Consider the following 14,142-nt stretch of genomic DNA (forward strand, 5'->3'; position numbering starts at 1 on the left):
CTACTCAATACTGAGCAAAGGGTCTGAATACTTATGAACATGTGATATTTCAGTTTTTCTTTTTTAATAAATTTGCAAAAATTTCCACATTTCTATTTTTTTCAGTCAAGATTAGTGCAGAGTGTACATTAATGAGAAAAATGAACTTTTTTGAATTTACAAAATGGCTGCAATGAAACAAAGAGTGAAAAATGTAAAGGGGTCTGAATACTTTCCGTACCCACTGTATATATAAAATGCAAATATTGAGATTTAAAATCCATACATAAGGGGTAGAAGCGTAACTAGGGGTTCAATACAGGAAGGACAAAATATATGGGTGGACCCCAACCCACGTAATGCATGTTTGCAACTGAAAAGACGCATCCCTATTTATAGTGGGATGATAATGCTGTGACTAAACAGACATAGAATAGTGCTTCCATGCTGCCCTCTTAAAAGTAATTATGCCCTTCTAACGCCCATTTAAAAAATAGTAATGTACCCTTAAAAAAGTAATAATTCCTCCTTAGTGCTCTCTTTAACGTAATAATACCCCATGTAGGAATTCATACTTTCAGGTAGGCATTTGGTAGCGTTCACACAGGCAATGCAGTTTGCCACAAACAGGTGCAATTTTATTGCTTTCATAAAACTCCAAGGAATTCAAAACCAAATATGGTCTCTTCTGTGCACAAAGGTGTCACAGCAAATAAACACTTCCTTCAGCAGGCACATATATGTCAGTGCAGGCTCACCCAAACAGATTAGACTCCTTTTTCCCAGAGCTAACTTTACAGAAAGAAGTGGTACGGTCATCTACAAGTCTCAGTATCACCTTCAGCCTGAACTCCAACACCATCCAGCGCAAACAGAAGTGTTCAACTCCATGCACACTGAACAGGCTACAGCTTCCGCCATGTTTAGTCTGCAGCTCCAACACACAGACTTCTAAGCTTTCTTAGCTGACCCGTGGCTTGTCTCTCTCACAGCTACGGCTCACATTTTGGCTGGTCACTCACCAGCTTCAACACCCTCGACTCTGCTCAACATCCAGCAGACTGACTCAAGGTGAACCCATTTCCTGGTTCTTAGTCAAAGCTAGCCATGTACATCTAATTAAAACCTTCAGTACTAAGATTTAACCCAGCCATACCTACCTTTGATATACCCTTTTAAAAATAAGTATGCCCTCATTGTGTTCTCTTTAAAGTAAATATGCCCACATTGTGCCCCTTAAAAAGTAAAAAAGTCCCAGTTCAAAATGGAAAACTTTCATCTAAGTGCCCTTTTAAAAAATAATAATGCAGCGCTCTTAGCAGTAATTATGCTCCTATTGAGTGCACAACACAGAATTAAATATGCCACTTTTGTGCTGGATAAACAAAAGAATTATACTCACATAACCAGGTTCTGCTGATGAGCGCAGCAACAAAGTCCTCTTCTGCAGTTCCCAGCTGAGCTTTGCGCTATCTGAACAAGCATGCTAATGTCCTGAACATAACTTCAGCATCCTGTAGGCTGCCATCGAATGTTACAGCAAAGAGTCAACAGATCCTGGATCTGTCATCAGGTTCAACATTGTCTGGATGCCTATGTAAAGCAGGTAAATGGATGCAGTAACACAGAGGCGCAGAGCAGGGGTTAACAAGGGTGTGGTTTACCTAGTGTGGAGTGCTTGCATGTGCATCCCCTCAGCAAAGCATCCCATTAGGTAAGCATCCAGAAGAAGCAGTTATTCCATGGCAGTTAGTCAGGGAAGAGTCAGGTAACCCACACTTTATACCCCCTTTTATCCATGTGTTTTATTTCTATCCTCCTGTGTTCCCTTGCCATCCACATTCACCGCCCCTTACCCCCTCTATCATGACTCATGCACATCAGCCCCAATATACTTTCCTCTCCCATGTACAGCTCCCATGCACTTCTCTCCTGAAAAACCTCAGCCCATCTTGCCCAAACACATTGCACAAAAAAATTTCTGTACTTGCTCTTTATCTTCCTACCTTTACTGATTTCAGTGGACATCTCCCCCCAACCCTGGTCCACCATTCCCCAACCTCAACCCCTACCCTACCTCATATCGAAACTTTACTAACCTTATTAATATTAGTTGCACTCCTTCATCTCCTTCTTTTAATTGTGCCCTCTGGAATCCACAGTCTGTATGTAGCAAGCTTTCTTTCTGAACAACTCTCTTAATCTGATTGGCCCTCACTGAAACCGGGATTCTGACACTGTCTCCCCTGCTGCCATCTCCCATGGTGGCTTACAATTCTCCCATTCCCTGAGACCCACGAACAGACTTGGTGGTGGAGTCGGAATACTCCTGTCCCCACAATGCACTTTCCAGTTCATCCCCCCAGCTCCATCAGGCTCTTCTGTCCCCTCTCCCTCAGAGTAGCGGTCATAAAGCAGCCCCCAGGCTCACCCACCCAATTCCTTGACCACTTCTCAGCCTGGCTCCTGCACTTCACGTCCTCAGAACTCCCAACCCTTATCCTGGGAGACTTCAGCATCCTCATTAACAGCCCCACTTCCACAACTGCATCCTAGCTTCTATCACTAACCACTTCTCTCGGCCTCTCAGAGCTGTCAACCTCTGAAACACACAAAGATGGTAACACCCTTGACCTGACCTTTATTCAATCTCCTACCTAGATAACTCACCGCTTTTCCTCTCTGACCACAACATTCTCTCCTTCACAAATCCTCGCCAACCCCAGCACACTTCTACGTACCACACATTCAGAAATCTACAAGCCATTAACCCTCATACACTTTCAGACTCCCTACACTCATCACTGTCCCCAATCTCCTCTTTTTCCTGTCCTGATCTGGCTGTATATCACTACAACCAGGGCTGCCACTAGGAATTTTGGGGCCCCATACTGGCAAAATTTTCGGGGCCCACTTGAGACTCCGCCCAGGCTCCATCCTGCCCCATGATCCTGCACCATGTGTCTCCATCTTGCCCCATGATCCTGCACCATGTCTCTCCCATCCAGCCCCTTGTCTCCTATACTGCCCCTTGTCTCCCATCCAGCCCCTTGTCTTCCATCCTGCCCCTTGTCTCCCATTCTGCCCCTTGTCTCCAATCCTGCCCAGGTGTCTCCATTCTGCCCCCATGTGTCTCCAGTCTGCCGCTTGTCTCTCATTCTGCCCCTTGTCTCCATTCTTCCCCGTGTCTCCAATCCTGCCCCCATGTCTCCATTATGCCCCGTGTCTCCAATCTGCCACTTGTCTCCAATCTGCCCCTTGTTTCCCCTCCTGCCCCATGTCTCCATTCTGCCCCCGTGTCTCCATTCTACCCTGTGTCTCCATTCTCCCCCTGTGTGTATCCAATCTGCCCCTTGTATCCCATCCTGACCCCGTGTCTCCATACTGCCCCGTGTCTCCATTCTGCCCCTATGTGTCTCCAATCAGCCACTTGTCTCCATTCTGCCCGTGTGTGTCTCCAATCTGCCCCTGTGTGTCTCCATTCTGCCCCATCTCTCCATTCTACACGTTTCTGCGGCCTCCCCTCAAACACTCTCGCACCCCTCCAATCTATTCTAAACTCTGCTGCCCGACTAATCCACCTGTCCCCCCGCTATTCCCCAGCTTCTCCCCTCTGTCAATCCCTTCACTGGCTCCCAATTGCCCAGAGACTCCATTACAAAACCCTAACCATGACATACAAAGCCATCCACAACTTGTCTCCTCCATACATCTGTGACCTCGTCTCCCGGTACTTTCCTGCACGCAACCTCCGATCCTCACAAGATCTCCTTCTCTACTCCCCTCTTATCTCCTCTTCCCACAATCGCATACAAGATTTCTCTCGCGCATCACCCCTACTCTGGAACTCTCTACCACAACATATCAGACTCTCACCTACCATCGAAACCTTCAAAAAGAGCCTGAAGACCCACCTCTTCCGACAAGCCTATAACCTGCAGTAACCACCGATCGACCAAACCGCTGCACGACCAGCTCTACCCTCGCCTACTGTATTATCACCCATCCCTTGAAGATTGTGAGCCCTCGCGGGCAGGGTCCTCTCTCCTCCTGTACCAGTTATGACTTGTATTGTTTAAGATTATTGTACTTGTTTTTATGTATACCCCCCTCACATGTAAAGCGCCATGGAATAAATGGCGCTATAACAATAAATAATAATAATAATAATTCTGCACCGTGTCTCCATTCTGCCCACATGTCTCCATTCTGCCCCCGTGTCTCCAATCCTGCCCCCATGTCTCCAATCTGCCCCTTGTCTCCAGTCTGCCCCTTGTCTCCAATCCTGCCCTTGTTTCCATTCTGCCCCCCGTGTGTCCAATCTTCCCCTGTGTGTCTCCAATCTGCCCCTTGTCTCCTATTCTGCCCCATGTCTCCATTTTGCCCCGTGTGTCTCCATTCTGCCCAAGCAGGATGGAGAAACATTTTCTATGTGTCTCCATCCTGCCGGGGAAACATATTGCCGCTTTCAAAACTAAAATTAAAAAAAAACTTTCTTCCTACCTGGCCGCGATCCTGCGACAAAGATGGTATCATACCAGAGAACACGAGCTGCACACAACCAGGACAGCTGCTGCTGTGTGAGTTGAAGGACCTGTGGTGACGTCATCGTCATATGATCAGATGGCGGAGCTGATAAATGATGAAGGCCTGTGATAATGACGTCACCACAGGTCCTTCAGCTCTTCCACGTCGTGTAGCTCTCTGATGTCGGCCGCTGTGGTGGCTGTGCTTATGTGTGCACCGCAGCGCACACAGCACTTGGGGCCTGATGACGCACAGCACTTGGGGCCCGATGACTAGAAGCACAGGAGCGGGGCCCCTGACCTGCGTGCCCCCTTCTGTACTGCTGCTCACCAGGCCCCATACAGCAGTAAGGGCAGTAATGCCCTGATGGCAGCCCTGACTATAACGACGCTCTTAGAAGCACCCTTGACCAAGTAGCTCCCCTCACCTGCAGATCCTCCAAGCACAGAGTAAAACAGCCTTAGCTCACATCGCAAATTCGACATCTCCAGCGATGCTCTAGGAGTGCTGAACGCTTATGGAGGAAAACTCGCACACCAGAAGTCTTCATCCACTTCAAATTCATGTTAAGAACCTATAATTCTGCCCTTCACCTTGCCAAACAGGCCTACTTCACCACCCTGATCTCCTCAGAATCCAACAACCCCAAGAAACTTTTTGACACATTTCACTTCCTCCTCAGGCCGAAAGCACAAGCCCCTAACACAGACATTTGTGCTGATGTCCTGGCCTCCCACTTTATAGAGAAAATAGAGAGGCCTATCATATTCCCTAATCAGTCATTTTATGTGTAAGTGTTCGTGAGTAGCCCATTCACTATCTCTATATATCCCCCACTCCCTCAAGATAGCTGGACCATCATTGTAAATACATCACTGTAAATACACACCTGTACTTTGTATCTCCCCCACCTCATTGTAGATTGTAAGCTCTCACAAGCAGGGTCGTCTTATTTTACTTTAATCATTGTATTATTGTTAAAGTTTTTACTTTTGATTGTTGTGTTTGAAACTGTTAAATTGTAAAGCGCTGCGGAATATGTTGGCACTATATAAGTAAAGATTATTATTATTATTACTTAACAAAAAAGGGTTTTCCTCACAGGGAGCCAACTTTAACAGTGTAAGGGTTATTTTAACTCAACAGTCTTTTTATCAGGTTCAACTTATTGTGACTTCGCTGTACTTTACACACTTGCAGTCTGATGGGTGATGGGATGCCGACGGAGGCTGGAGCTGCGTCTTCAGGCTTTCTCGCCTAACACATGGTCCCTTCTCTGGCGGTAGCGGGCAGACACCGGTTTTGCCCGCTGAGCCCCTAGTCCATTGAACTGCAAAGCCCGAAGAGTGAAGCTCTACACAAGTCTCTACCCTGCGTGTGCTTTCCTGTGCACCAGCCAATACCTGGATGCCCGCACCGCAATGCTTCACTTGGCGCCCACCTCTCAGCACACCCGCTGGTACCCGGATAGCCGCACTGCAATGCTCTGCCCGGCGTGCATCTCCTTGCACGCCTACTGGTACTTGTGGGTCATTACTGTGCCCCTCTTGGATCTGTGCCCTGCGGCCGGGAGCCTTTCCCAACATACTCCCACTCGGAGACGTTCCTCGGGTCCTTACTGCACCCGACCCTTATCACTACCGTGCGGCCTATTGCTGCTTACGGCCCAGGTCCTCTTTTACCCAGCCCTCCAGCGGGAAGCCACTCTCTTTTCTTGCGCAAACCTCTTTATACTCCCCTGACTCACCATGCCCTCTTTTTGCAGGTCATGGGTCTACTTCGTCCTCCATTTCCTTCCCCCCTGCAACATGAGGTTCCGAACCGGGTGCTTCAGCAGCACTTATGTCACGTTCACTCCCTGACTGGTGGGCATGAGCCAGGGGGTTGTGGCCCCACTGCGCCACAAACCAGACAACCCTGGAAGGGGCGTGACTAGGACAGCTGCCTTGGTTTTCACTGGAGCCTCTGATGGTGAGGTCAGGCATGTGTGGCAGGCAGTTGCCAGGTGCCACTCCAGGGTGGTGTCTGGCTGTGGCTGCTGATCCCACTTGGGGAGATGGTGGCACGACTGAGACACTGGAAGGAAGGCACGGAAAAGACACGAGCAGGCAGGTATGGCTGAGACACTGGCAGGCGGACACGGCTGAGACACAGGGCACGCGGGCATGACTGATACACAGGGCAGGCTGGCACAGCTGAGACACAGGGTAGGCTGGCACAGCTGAGACACAGGGCAGGCTGGCACAACTGAGACACAGGGCAGGCTGGCACGGCTGAGACACAGGGCAAGCAGGTACGGCTGAGACACAGGGCAAGTAGGTATGGCTGAGACACAGGGCAAGCAGGTGTGGTGCATGAGAGAACAGGTAGATACCTGTTCACCAGCGGGTGCTGGTACTGGGACAGACAGGAGGGAGTGGAGTATGACAAAACAGGTTTGGACCTGTTCACACAGGAGGTGCAGGTATGGATGCAGGCAGGAAGGAGTGGAGAATGAAGGAACAGGTTTGGACCTGTTCACACAAAAGGAGAACCGCAAGACTGCGGGGAAGAGCTGGAGAGCAGCAATAGGATCTGCAGCAGCAGAACCAGAACCGTACGGAGCACAAAAGAGTATAGAGCAGGAAGAGTCGCCAGAGAGCGAAGCTCGGGCAGAGCCGCTAGAGTGCGGAGTACAGGCAGGGCGCCGCAAGGGTGCGGAATTCAGGCAGAGTGCCGCAAGGGTGCAGAGTATAGGCAGAGCGCCGCAAGGGTGCGGAGTACAGGCAGAGCGCCGCAAGGGTGTGGCATACAGGCAGAGAGCCGCAAGGGTGTGGAGTACAGGCAGAGCGCTGCAAGAGTGCGGAACACAAGCAGACAGGGAGGACACAAGGAAATACACAGCAGGGAAAGAAGGAAAAAAGACAAGGAGATTAACAGACAGAGGTAGGACAGAGTTCAGACAGGGCAACAGTACGAGACAAGGTACAGGGCCAAGGACACAGGGACCTGAGTATACACAAATACAAAGCAAGGCTAGGAGCTACAGCACAGGGACCAGGAAATGCTGACTCCTGGAGGGCAGCAAGACAGGTACAAGACAAAGCTAGGACAAAGACACAGAGACCAGGATAGTCTGTCTCCTGGAGGGCAGACGGAGAGTACCAAGCAAAGCTAGGAGAAAGACCTCCAGGGAAGGAGGAAACACAGAGCATGACCTGGCAGCTCAGTAGCAAGGCACTGAGTAAACACATTGCACAGGCAAGGTTCCAGTGGGTGGAGCTGCCCTAAATACTATAGGGCTCTTGGTAATTGGTCAGGGACAGATTAGACAGGTGCACCCTGACTCCATAAGAACCAGAGAGTTCTGGCACCACCCCCCTATAGGCACAGCCAGGAAACATGCACAGAACATACAGGAGACAGAGTATGGAGCTGGCATCAGACAGAATCCCAGCATGGCCTGGAGCAGTGAGAAAATTGGTGAGTGGGGAATGGGAGGCCATGCAACAATGCCAGTAGGGTTGATACAACTTGCAGCCTGGTTTTCTCTTCTACACCCCGCTCTCCTTTTGCTCACCATTGCATGGGCGAGAGCTCTTTTTGCTCTTTTATGTTCTTCGGAGGTGGGCCAGATGCCCACAGTTTTCGCACCCATTTCTGCCTCTCTCGCACTACATTTTGCCAAAGTAAATCATTCTGTGCATATCGCATGGGCGGGATGTCAGCGTGGACACATTGAGTACTTTGAGGCACCTCTTGAATTTTCTTGTCAGCAGTACTCGGAACTTCAGGTACCTCATGTACAATTTTGACATCTGGCTCTCCTCCATGGCATTCAGTGTCCTCCTCCACTAAGTCATCTGACTGCACACTAGGTGTGAGCCCTACCTCTCCTTCTTCACTGGGGCTGCCGTCATCTTCCTTCCTTGGCGCACAACGGCGCCACCCAATTCACTTCCATGCACCTGAGTAATGCAGACATCCTGCTGCAGGCAAATAATGCCTTCTCCCTCACTTCTCGACATCCAGCGCCATGGTTCCGCCTTTCTCTAGTTGAGGCTCCACTCTGCTCAACACTCACTTCTGAGACTGTCTGGCGGGCGCTTTGTTCTGCATCGCTGTCCGTCAGGAAAGGCATACCCCCTCTGTAATTATTCTTCATCCAAGGATATACGATTAGATTCTGAGGTTGCTGCTGGAGTTTTTCTTACTCTCCATATCTCTCCTCTAATTTATCTTATCTCCTGCCAAAAGCGGGGCGCACAAAAGCGGGGTCTTTGGCGGGAAGTCAGAGTGCGCAGAAGGTTGACTCACTCGCCGCCGCAAGACGCCAGGGGACCAGGCCGACTATCCACACATGCTCAGACAGACAGTAAGCAACGCTCACCTCCGATACTGGGGAGACATCTCGTACCATTCCACTGACTGAAGACAGTGCGCGCTGTAGGCCTGACCAGGGTAAACATGCAGAGTCGACCAGCATATCTCCAGTCCCCGCCGCTGACCTCCATCCTTCTGCACCAATGCTCCAGTACCACAAGGCTACACACAGGAGAGCCAGGATAAGTCGCGGCTGCCAGGAGACAGTGAAACACATTTCTCCAGGACCAGGTCAGAGACTTCACGCGTCACTTATGACGTCACCGTGGGATCTCCAAGCCTCCATCCTCTGGAAACTTCAGTCTCATAAGTTTACCTGTTTATTGAACACTTATTCTCATTTTGAACCTAAACCTCCATACCTCCCTAATTCTCTCCCTGCGTGGAGTATTCAATTTATTTAACTCTTGATCTGCCTCCTGCTTGTCACTGCATCCCGCGTTCCTGCTTGATCTTACATGGTCACCTGTTTTGCCCGATGAGTCCCTAGTATATTCCTTTATATTAATTTAATCATTTGAGGCACACTTTGTTTACTTTTCATGCTCCTCATATATATTTACATATAAAATTTATCTCCTCAGTGTTTCCTTAATGTGCATAATGCAGTTTTTAACACTTAAGCCCCGGTTACACACTGCGATATCGCTAGCGATATCGCTTGAGCGATACCGATTTTGTGACGCAACAGCATCGTCGTTAGCGATCTCGCTAAGTGTGACATGCAGAAACGACCGGCTCCCTGCTGCGATGTCGCTGATCGTGTGCGAACGTTCAGGATCCTTTTTTGATCGCTGGTGTCACGCAGAGCAGCATGCATCGCTGTGTTTGACGCCCCTTTTCAACGACGAGCGACCTCGTTGGCGATTCAGAACTCAGCAACGTAGGCGTGATTAAATGATTTGGTAGTAACGCCTCCTTAGCGCCAATTGGTTGTCGCAATAGCGACCTCATAATAAATGACTGTGTAACGTCGCACCCAGAACATTGATCGTCTGGGTTGTGTAGCTGGTATTCCTGTAGCGGTGCCGTGCGAGTCACAACAGCGTTCATAGCCCCAGTTTGAGTCACTACTGCGTGTTTTCATTGTCTTCAGAATTTCCAGGATTTTGCTGTCTTAGCAAGGTAGGTTCTGATGGGGGTCTCATTTTAGGATTTGTTTTTTTATTTTAATTCCACAGACATCTTTTCCTTTTTTTTTTTTTTTTTTGTTGGGCAGCCATTTAATTTTCCAAACCGCACCAGCTATTCTTTGTTTGAATGGGTTTTCTTTTTATTTGTAGTATGAGCCGCCATTTTGCTTTTCCTACCAGCCGCGCCCGTCTCTGCCATTGTTCTTTGTTTTCATGGTTTTTTTTGTTTTTTTTTTGTATGGCCAGCCATTTTAAATTCACAGCCGCACCATTGCCTCCGTCATTGGACTTTTTCTTGTTATGATTTCCCATTAATATTTATTTTAACTATTTAACTATTTGTTATATGTAATGGTATCATTTTCACATGTGGTCTTACGTTCATTTTTTGTAGTTGGTTGTCCTATTTTCTAAACTTTAACATTTATTTTGCAGTATACACAGCATTAATATGAACATCGCGGAGCGTGTGATTGTTGCTGCTGCGTTACTGATGGAGGGAGATCGGCAACAAGAGGAACTGATGCAACAGAGGCGATCAAAACGAAAGCGTCGCATGTGGACCCGAGAATGGCTGCAGCAGAGGGATAAATTCTCACATATGCAATTGGTACGAGAGTTGAAGGAGAAGAATCCACAGGACTTCCGTAACTATCTTCGTATGTCAGAGGAATCCTTCCAACTCTTACTGGAGACTGTAAAGCCGCTAATTGAACGTCAGGACACAGTTATGCGTGCTGCTGTCCCGGCTGACGAAAGATTGGTAGTGACGCTGCGATACCTTGCCACTGGACGTTCTCTGCAAGACTTACAATTTTCTGCTGCTGTTTCGAGGTCTTTGCTCAGCAGTTTAATCCCAGAAACATGCAAGGCAATAGTACAAGGTCTACGTAGCTACATGCCTTTTCCAAAGACGGAGGCAGAATGGCAAAAAATATCATCTGACTTTGAGCTCATTTGGCAGTTCCCTAATTGTGGTGGGGCGTTGGCTGGAAAACATGTACGGATCACGCAGCCACCAAACAGCGGATCCTATTATTACAACTACAAGGGCTATTTCAGCATAATCCTGATGGCCCTTGTCAATGCAAATTATGAGTTTTTAAACGTTGATGTAGGCATGAATGGGAGAGTTTCGGATGGTGGAGTTCTTGAGCACACAATTTTTGGTGAGCGCTTGACTAACGGTGACCTGCACTTGCCTCCCAACAGTCACACAAGAGGCAACCTAAATTTTGTTTTTGTGGGAGATGAGGCCTTCCCCCTGCATTCAAACCTTGTTAAACCATACCCGCAAAAAAGCCTGACTCCTGAAAGAAGAATATTTAACTACCGTTTGTCTCGGGCACGACGTGATGTGGAGAATGCCTTTGGCATCATGGCCAACCGATTCAGAGTGTTCCACACACCCATAAACCTGAAGCTAGAATCCATTGACGCTGTGGTGTTGGCATGTTGCATTCTGCATAATTTCCTAAGACGCCGTGATGCTGTTGCGTACACTCCGCCAGGATTTGTGGACACAGCCGACCAAAGCAACGGTGAAGTGGTGCTTGGCGACTGGAGGGAAAATGATCCCGCAATTGCTGGATTACAACTAGTTATATATGGCAGAACAAGGGATGATGTGAAGGACTGCAGAGAAAAATACTGTACATATTTTAACAGACCTGGTGCTGTACCTTGGCAGCATCTTATCTAGTGGACAAAAGATGACTGTTTTTTTATCCCATGTCATTAATTGTAATTTTGTTGTTTTTTATTGCTTTATGTTAAATAAAAGCTATTTTTCACTGTCAGAACGCTTTTGGGTTCTTTCATACATTAACGTCGGGATGGGCAAAGGGGAGTGCTGTATATTTAAAAATATGACTGGTGTTGGTAAAGTGACTTAACACGTGTTTGAAGACCCCTCTAAACTTTAAATAAAGAAATGTTAACATAGATAATATTATTGACTTTAACGGCATATAACCAAACTTTTTCACATAGAAATTAGACAGGGTCTGCTGACAGAGTCTTCTAATAGTAATAAGTCTTTCTAATAAAAAAAACCTTCCCCCTTCCGCAGCTTCAAAAGTATTGACAGATAAATAGCAAAATGATCTTCGCAATACAATTAGCAGCCTTCATTACTTTTTTAAAATTTGATCGCAGTAACGTCACGTTATTACTAATTTGTGCGACGACACTCTAACGACGCCCGATCGTGAATCCTCAAGTATAGACGGCAATATTTTGACGCTGCTGCGTCATCGTTTCCCACCTGGAGATGACGCAGCTACGTCACCGCTGGCGATGACGTCACGTCGCCCTGGTGGGCATCTCACATGCGACGTCGCGCACAATTACAGAACCCAAATATGGCGTCCAGGCGAGCTACACCTTGGGGTGATGTGGAGGTTCGGTACCTCATTACCTAGATAGATGTAAGGGACTATGACTGTGTCCATCATACCACACATCCTATGCGGCACAAGAAAAAGGTGCTGCGTAGGATCAGAAAGGGCCTATCTCAGCAGTTTGGGATAGAAAGGACACCGATGCAAATTCGAAAGAAAATAGCGGATCTGCGATACCGCTGGAGGGACAGAATTGCCAGCATCCGGCTACATAATGTACGAAGTCGTGGTGAGTGGTGTTTGGCCTTTTTTTTTCAGTTTTTAAAGCTGCATAAAATGCAAAACCCAAATGTGAAATGTGTAATGTGCAATGTTAGTAAAACAAGGAGAACACACTCCAAAGCAATTAACCCCTTACTACCATGAGAAGTACTATCCTGTCCATGGGCCGTGGGACTGTATTCACGTGGACGCGATAATACGTCATAGCGAACAACAGCGCACACTTGGTGATCCACGCTGATCGCGGCCTGGTTGTCAGCAGATTTTCACTGTAGACACCCGGCGCGATGTGATAGGGGCGTTGACGGACCGCCCCCTGACACGTTAACCCCTTGCACACTGCGATAAAATACAATCGCTGTGTATCTTTGGTTAAAAGGGAGGCATCATTAGGGAAGTGGCTCCATCCGTGGTTCCGTTTGCCCCCCCCCACGCCAGCGCAATGTGCATCGCAGTTATGGGGATGCCCAGTGCACTGCCAGTGAAACATCGCTGATCAGTGGGTAAATCAAATTTGTAATAATAAATATTATTGATCCAAATGTGTAACAAATTTATTTCCTTACCATGTAGGCCCACCCTCTACAGCTGCTACTACATCGCCCCAAGCAGTACCTGCAGCAAGGACTCCAGCGCCACCGTCCACGCCTGCACCACAATCCCCACGTGGTACATCTCCAATGGCCACCCCATCTCCTGTTCTAACCCCGCCTCAAAATTTACCCTCAACCTTTTCCTCCCCCGATGCTGTCTTTTCCCCACCATCACTCAGGGATACAGCTGGTGTATCATCCTACGGTAAATATAGCGAATAATATCAATGCTCCACGGAGGTTTGAAATTATATTTCTATATTGAAAGGATGATGGCCTGTTGTCGTTAATTTTTTTTCTTTTTGTTTGTATCATTTCATAGCCGCTGAAGCCCAAGGTTCGGGGTGGGCAATTAGCACCACCTCTGAAGAAAGTGGGGAGCCACCAAACCGTGAGTGTTTCAACACAAAACTACTACCTGTTGTTCCATATTTTTAGAGAATTAGCAATAACTTCAACTCTTGCCTCAACAGAATTAAACACCCTTGTGCATGACCTTGTGGCCTCGCACCAGAGGATGGTTGATGCCATATTAGCAGCAACACAGCAGCACAGGGAGATGCTGGGGAGGTTGGTGGCGTATTTGGAGCAGGACCGCCGAGAATAATATATCTTTTTTTGTTTGTTTGTTTTGTTGTTTTTTTACTGTTGGTCTGTTAAACCAAAAAGGTTTAAAAAGGTTTATAAAAATATTCTGATTCAAAATTCCCTCAGCAGTGTTTACTTTTCTACCAAAAAAAGGTTGTGCTTACATGCACAGTTGATGGAAGTTACAAACATAAACACTTCCCGTAACGCATTAATGTAACCAGAACCATGAAAGTGTATGGGGAGAGAGTAGACCACAATTAAGTAAGAATAAACAATTTTATTAACATAACGAATAATTAACTACATTAACGGTGGCCACTTTTTTTATAAACA

At 47.6% G+C, this 14,142-nt stretch overlaps 1 long non-coding RNA gene across 1 annotated transcript; it reads left to right on the plus strand.

Annotated features, from left to right (window-relative positions):
• Positions 1-13,295: 13,295 nt before the first annotated feature.
• Positions 13,296-13,817, plus strand: LOC141046758 (uncharacterized). The gene is made up of 3 exons (XR_012219643.1): positions 13,296-13,423; positions 13,541-13,609; positions 13,692-13,817. It is a non-coding gene; the product is annotated as an uncharacterized lncRNA (long non-coding RNA).
• The last annotated feature ends 325 nt before the right edge of the window (positions 13,818-14,142 follow it).

This window comes from Dendrobates tinctorius, unplaced genomic scaffold, assembly GCF_039654945.1.
Source record: "Dendrobates tinctorius isolate UK_male_01 unplaced genomic scaffold, ASM3965494v1 ptg000120l, whole genome shotgun sequence".
NCBI lineage: Eukaryota > Metazoa > Chordata > Amphibia > Anura > Dendrobatidae > Dendrobates > Dendrobates tinctorius.